This window comes from Balaenoptera musculus, chromosome 13, assembly GCF_009873245.2.
Source record: "Balaenoptera musculus isolate JJ_BM4_2016_0621 chromosome 13, mBalMus1.pri.v3, whole genome shotgun sequence".
NCBI lineage: Eukaryota > Metazoa > Chordata > Mammalia > Artiodactyla > Balaenopteridae > Balaenoptera > Balaenoptera musculus.
The window spans coordinates 54150813-54157699 of NC_045797.1; the positions used below are offsets into that span (position 1 = coordinate 54150813).

The 6887-nt window shown below is 41.3% G+C and overlaps 1 long non-coding RNA gene across 3 annotated transcripts; it reads left to right on the forward strand.

Moving 5' to 3' along the window:
- The first annotated feature begins 1150 nt into the window (after positions 1-1150).
- Positions 1151-6600, forward strand: LOC118906158. 3 transcript variants are annotated; one of them, XR_005022433.1, is made up of 4 exons: positions 1151-1207; positions 1413-1597; positions 4766-4818; positions 6013-6600. It is a non-coding gene; the product is annotated as an uncharacterized LOC118906158 (long non-coding RNA). The 3 variants fall into 3 exon arrangements; XR_005022432.1 differs by lacking the exon at positions 4766-4818; XR_005022434.1 differs by lacking the exon at positions 4766-4818 and having other exon boundaries at positions 1413-1575; positions 5984-6600.
- Positions 6601-6887: the final 287 nt, after the last annotated feature.

The following is a 6887-nucleotide window of genomic DNA, read 5'->3' on the forward strand; positions in this document are numbered from 1 at the left end:
CTCTACTGCCACCTGGAGGACAGCGTCCTCAATGGCGCGGAGGCTCTGTGGTGCGGGGAAGTGGTCCTCAGCCGGTGGAAGGAACCGGTGAAAACGGGCGCGAGCTGTAGAGACGCGTCTACGCAGGGGAAGGAAAACACAGAGGGGCCTAAAAAGGCAGGAAAGAAGCTGCACCGCGACCTCAGCTAGAGGAAAACTAGGTCTGTGTAATCCAGGCCATAGGACATTGTGGCGTTGACCCTGCTGGCTTCCTCCTGGGAACATTCCTTTTATAAAAGGACTCGGCATCATGAACTCTCGCTAGAAAAAATTATGGTTAGAACTACGTGGGGATAGGATCTCCAACGCCGGAGACCCTTGATAAAAGCAATCCCCAGTTTCTGAAAGGAGAGACAGTGGCGTGGATATTCTAAAAACAAAGGGCCACTGGATTTTCTGTTTTATTTTGAGCGTCACCGTGACTTGAGTGGGGGAGGGAGTGCAGGAGTGTAACAGTCCTAATTTACTTTCTCGTCAGGCTAATGTGAGAATGAGGCTGCGGAGCTTTCGCATTATGCAACCGGCATGCTGGGAGATGCCCTAGAAATGTGCTGGGGGCTAGGAAAAGGTCAGCCGCGTCCTTATTACTTTCCTCCTGTAGAGGATCCACAAAAGGAAAACAAAGAGTTGATTTTTAATTTTATGAAAACAAAAACCGCTTTACTTTTGGACTAGTTGGTTTCTGCTGCGTTGTAAAACCACCTCAAAATCTCAGTAGCTGAGGACAACATACATTTATTTTTCTTGTGAATAGGTCTGCAAGGCAGCCTTGGTCTGATCCCAGCTGGGCTCACCTGGGCTGGCTGAGCTAGGCTAGACTCCAGGCTTATGGTCTGACACAGGTCTGCTCCTCTTAGTTCCATTTCCAGACCCAGGATGGAAGGCGAATGGCTATCTGAGGCATGCTCCTCTCCTGGCATAGGGTGGTCAGTTCAAGAGGCCAAGTCAGAATAGACAAACACGTTTGAGCCTCTGTTTGTGTCCTGTCAGCTAATATTCCATTGAGTAAGGCAAGTCCAACATCACCTGGGGGAGGCGCAGGGGGGCGGCGGGGGATAAACTCTACTCTCCTAAACTGATCCACACCAGAATTTAACCAGTGAGTCATTGTCTGCTCAGTGGAGACACCTGCTTCTTGTGGGAGAATTGCAAAGTGAGGATGGCCAAGGTAATCCTTATGCAGTATTGGTGGTTTCCAACATGAATTCAATATTGCCTAATAGACACTTTAATTTCCTTTTTATTCACTTCTATCCCTATCTCCTTCTATGCCTTACACTTATGACATTCAGTGTTCATAATGGACAAGGGACACAGTACCCTTGTGCATGTCTTGTCTACTTGTGACATTATGTTGTTCTGTCTCATGACAGGCTTTCCTTAAAACTCCCTGTGCCAGAAAGGCAAGGACTTACCCATGCAAGTATCACCTGTGGAATGAAAACAACAAGGAGAGATTCTTGGAGGAGGCAGCATAATAGGTGGAGAAGAACCTGGGTTTCTAGTCCTGATTTTGCCAGTATTGCGATTTGGAAGGTCAGCAGGAACCAACAACCAGGTGCCTTTAAATTAGCCTTACTGAGTAGCTTGGACTTTTAATCCTGCGCGCTGGGCACAACAGGGTTAGATCAGAGTTTTGGCAAAACCTTTTTGGCAGCAGTGTGGAGGGTGGATCGAAGGAGAAAAATTGGATTGGAGGGAAGGAGATAAGTTAGGATACAGTCCAGGTGAAAGGTGATGAGGACATTGACCAGGAATAAGGCACTGAAGATGGAAAAAGGGGATGAAGAAAGAGCCTTTAGAAGCAGAACTGACAGGAAGGACTTCAAGGCAATTAAACATAAAGAGAAAGGGAAAGAGAAAGGAAATGGGGAGTCTAAGATGAATCTAGGGTCCAGAGTCTATCGCACAAATAGAGTTAAATTTCATGTCTCAAAATCTTTGTTACAGCTGCATAAATGTATGTATGTATGGGTTGGCAGTCTTTGTAAAATGTATTTCTTTCCAGGGCTGGTAAAAAAAATATATTAAAAATGGAGTATATCAGTGTTTCTCAAACTTAAGTCATTTACATACCTCATTCAGAATTTTTGCCATATTCAAATAATTCTGCACCATTAATTGCTTACTATTGTTCTTAAGTGAAGTCACTTTTTTTTTTTTTGAAGTCACTTTTTTACACAAATATTTACTGCAGGCTCATCCTTAAAAAACATACAATGAAATCATGATTGTGATTTTCCAGTTATGTTTTTTATACATACATTTGTTTCAATAACAAATACAAGGCCATTAGAAAATTTTAATCTATCTGTATACTACCTATTTCCCTTATAACACTTATCTCCCAGGCCTTCAGTTGTGGGCAGGCTAGACTTAGGGAACCCTTGACCTGGGTGAGAACGGAAGCCACTAGGCTTGTACATAGTTTGCTTTCTTTGCCCTCCTCTTGGTTCCCATTCAGATTGTATCATCGTCTACTCCTGGATGGCAGGTCTGATCTTTGCATCCATTGTTGGCAAGGCCTGGCCCTGCAGGCAGTGACCTTTAATGGATCTGGGCTGGAGGTTGTCATCCAAACAAATGGGGGCTGACCTGGAATGTCTTTTTAACTCAGTGCCCCACTTCCCAAGCTTCTGAAGGCTGCTGTAAGAGCAGCCAAGCTAGATGAGCTGGGTCCCTGGAATTCTGCAGCCAAGAGTGCAAATGGAGCCTTGGGATGTCCCTTTGCTTCTCCAGTGCTCTCGGTGATGATTTCCCAGGGGCCACACATGCAGGTCTGAATGGGGAGGGCCGCAACTTGATCTTCTTTTGTTTACATTTGATGTATAAAGATCTCTATAGATGGTTGTCAAGGTAAAGTGGAATTCTGTACTAACGTGTTGGATGACATGAGGCACGTCACTGAACCTCTCTGAGCCTGTTCCCTCCTGTGTAAAATGGGGCATTGGGCTGGTGACCTCGAAAGTGTCTTCATCTAGCATCTTACTGTGCTCAACAGTTCGGGGACAGTTGTGTTCAAGTCCTTGCCCATTTTTTTTTTAAATAGGACTATTTGTTCTAATACGTAAAACATTATGGTCACTGTACGTAAATGTTGTATGTGTATTTCATCTTATTGTTTCATCCTTGTTTCTGTGGAATAAAGAGACTTTTTCTCCCCTGTGGGGACATTTTGACTTAAATAAAAGCCCCAACTGACAATATTTTCCTGAGGGTTTCTATTTAAAAAGATCTTCCTTACTCCAAGATTATAAAAATACACACTCAGTTTATCTTTCGGAATGTTAATGGATCCCTTTATTTTATTTCTAATTGTAGATCTTTTAAAATGTATTTTATATAAGAGGTGAGATGGAGGTTCACCTTTATTTTCTTTTCAAATAGGTACCTTGTTTATTGAATAATCTATCCTTTTCACACAGATTTGAAATACACCATCTTTATGAAATTTTTTTAAAATTTCAAGTATATATACTATATACTATATACTTATAGTAGTAAAAGCTATTGCCAATTCTTCTATGGCATATTTTAACTCTTGTACTAATGGAATTATTATTTTTATTTATTTATATTTTAAAACTATAGCAACAATATTTACTCCCAACCTCAATGCAGCCGTTTTAAAGCATTTAAAAACTTAACCAGAAATGGTCACTCTAATGAGTGTCAATATATAAAAGCTCTCAAAGGAGCAGACGTCCCTTTTCTGTCATGCTAATTAGTAGTGGTAATCATAGCAATTAGTAGAAATAAAATAGGAATCATACTTGTAAGGAACTAAGTTTGTATGATTTTGGAGAAAGTAGGACTAGGACCTAGGGAGGTTATTCCAGAGACCAGGGTTTCTGTGCGAAACTAGCAAGTTAGAGACATTTTCCCCCCAGGGTGCCCCCTCCCCACTCCAAGTACCCACTGTTCTCCGCTCCTCTCTACCTCACTTCATCTCTTAGAATCTCCTCTCAGATCTTCATTCACACTGAGGTGTTGATGACTGGCTCCTAGCCAACACAGCTATTCCCACTAGAGTGTGAGGTATGTGGAAATTAACTTGTGACCAATAACAGAACGCTGAAGTTTGAGGCACTTTACTAACTAATAATTCTAAGTTGACTCAATGTTCCCATGGAAGTGAATGCACCTGATCTTATTTGCATACTTCTTTTGTGAGAGAGAAAAAGTTGTGTTGGTCATTGTCTGGACCTCTTTGTCACAGCCCATGGGGATATAATGATGTGCCATTAATAGCTGAGGCCACTTCAAGTTGCCATATGAGGTGAGTTCAGCTTATATGGCTGCTTTCATTTTCTTTTTAATGTCGTCCAGGGATAGATTTTTAATAAGTTCACCAAATCTCTATTGCAAGGGAGGAAGTACGATACTGGAAACATACTTGTTACTAAAGTTACAAAAATTATGATTACTTAATGAAAGACATAAAGCAATGACACAAATGAAATGCATGCCACTATTATTCACACTGGTACTCAGTAAATATTGTTGAATGAATGAATAAATGAATATTTTAAACCTACTAAAATCTGTGTTTATTTGGCTAATAAATAAAATAGGGTTTGTTGATCCTTTTCTGAAATATCTACTCACTTTTAATCAAATCTGTGGTATAAAAACAGCACTTTCAGAAAATGTTTTTCGAAATAGAGTTTAAGATTTTTTTAAGTTATTTTAATGTATTTTTCATCATAAAAATATCGATTTTTAGGAGCAGAACAAAAGTCCTAATTGATGAAATAAGACACAGAGGACAAGAGCCTGGTAATGTTTGAGGGTATAAAGAAGTGGCAACTGGCTTCTAAATATTGTATAGGATCCCTGGCCTCAGGAATATCTTACCTTACTATGTAAAATACTTCTATGAATACCTTATCTACTTGAGAAAGATTTTCAATAGTGTTTGCCTTATTTCTTTGCCTACTCCCCTGAAGTTATTTTGTTTGTTAAATAAAACAAAACTGGGTTCTCTGATAGGAGTAAGTTTTTGTCATCCAAAGTGAGGAAAATGTGTGAGAAACAAAAATTTGAGAATTGGGATTCTTAAGCTAATGTTCCCACTGATAAACACACACACACACACACACACACACACACACACACACACACACACACACACACGATTCAGAACCTTAAACTAGAGGAAGGAGGCCCCAAGAGTAAAGCCCAGGCAATAGCCAACAGGCTGAACCTCTGAAACCACACCCTGTAGGCAGCACCCAACCCCTCGTCCACTTGCAGTCAGCCCTGCTGCTCTGTGTTTTATGTTCCATGTGTCATTCCTGATTGCTGGAAGGAAAGTGGAGTTGGGACCATTATTGGGAGTCAGTGACCAGACGGGCTGCTTTTGCCAATTGAATAGAATATAGACAACACCCCCTCCTCAGCCTGCCATCAAAGAGGAGAATAATTGAGGTCTCCCTGGCCCATGGGAGACATCTAGTATTCACCTCAGGGTCCCTTCCAGGGGGCTCATTGACTTGGGGTTTCAGTTCCTACTCCCCGAACAGTTTTCCCAGCAACAAAAGGTTTTTCAGTCCTTTTAAATTCATCTCAGGATGCAAACTATGCAGAGCAGTCAGGATAGAAGCCATGTGAGCAACAAATAACAAAGCGCTGATTGCATCTAGTGGGCATAGGGTTTCAGTGACTTCATGTTGGCTGAATATAGGCAAACACTTGGTGTGTTGTGTGTGCCAGGGAGAACCATGATGCAATCATCCCCTCCCCTTGATGTAAGGGGGAGGACCAGGGTCAGAAGGGGTGTGTGTGTGTGTTTACTAAGAGATCAGACTACAGAGATTTCAGTCAGTGGTAAAGCCAAAGGGTCTAGTTTTGCACTCCTAACTCAGGCAGAGCTTTTGTTGGTCAGTGATAACTGTGGCATTTTTCCCAGTGTGAGTGGACTTTCTTTTTTCCCTTTCTGCAGATGAATTTTGAGATGTTCTTCTCTCCTAGGCCTGACAGAAGTTGCTGCATGACAAGGAAGTCTGATTTCAGGAACGATCTATTTCTCCTCCACCCTCATTCAACTTGTCTTGCTGCCCTAAAGGAAGAAAGCTCCACAGCCCACCAGGGGAAGCATAGTGCAGGCCCAGAATGAGAAGAGTCTTTAGGGGCAACTTGAAGCCGTGGCTCCTTGCTCCTTGCTCTCTCAAAGCTGGGAACACATTTTACCTATGAGGGCAGAAAACAATCATAATTCTCCATCTCTGTAGAGGGACAGCAACACACACTCTCCAATCAACAAGGAATCTATGAACATCTGAACTTGCGTTGAATCTGATGAAATGAGTTTGATGGGGTTCAGGACACACTACCCCAAAACATGGTAAGGGGCATTTTTATATCCAAAGACAGAGGGACACAGAGAAAAATCTGAATGAACAGGCCTTGCTAAGTTTCCCATAGTTTACTACTCTTAGCTCATACCCTTTTGTCCCATCACATTTTTCCACAACTTTCCACTTTTTATCAGACCTAGCCTAAAAATGCTCAGGTTTCACCACTTCTTTGGGTCTTTTTTTCCTTATGAAAACTCTTATGTCATGTAAATTTATATTAAATAAATGTTTATGCTTTTATCTTGTTAAAATGTCTTTTGTTTCAGAGCCCCAGCCAAGAACCTAGAAGGGTAGGATGAAAAAAATTTTTTTTCATCCCTTACAAGTTGTTAGAGCAATAAGCACTGCTGATTTTATATAGATACTTGAGTGACAAACTACTGTGATTTCCAAGGTATATTCCCAGCAAAATTACCAAAAAGAAGATAAACATAAACCTCTAGACAATGAGAAAAGCCTTAGATGATGGCTTGGCATTACTGGGTGGAG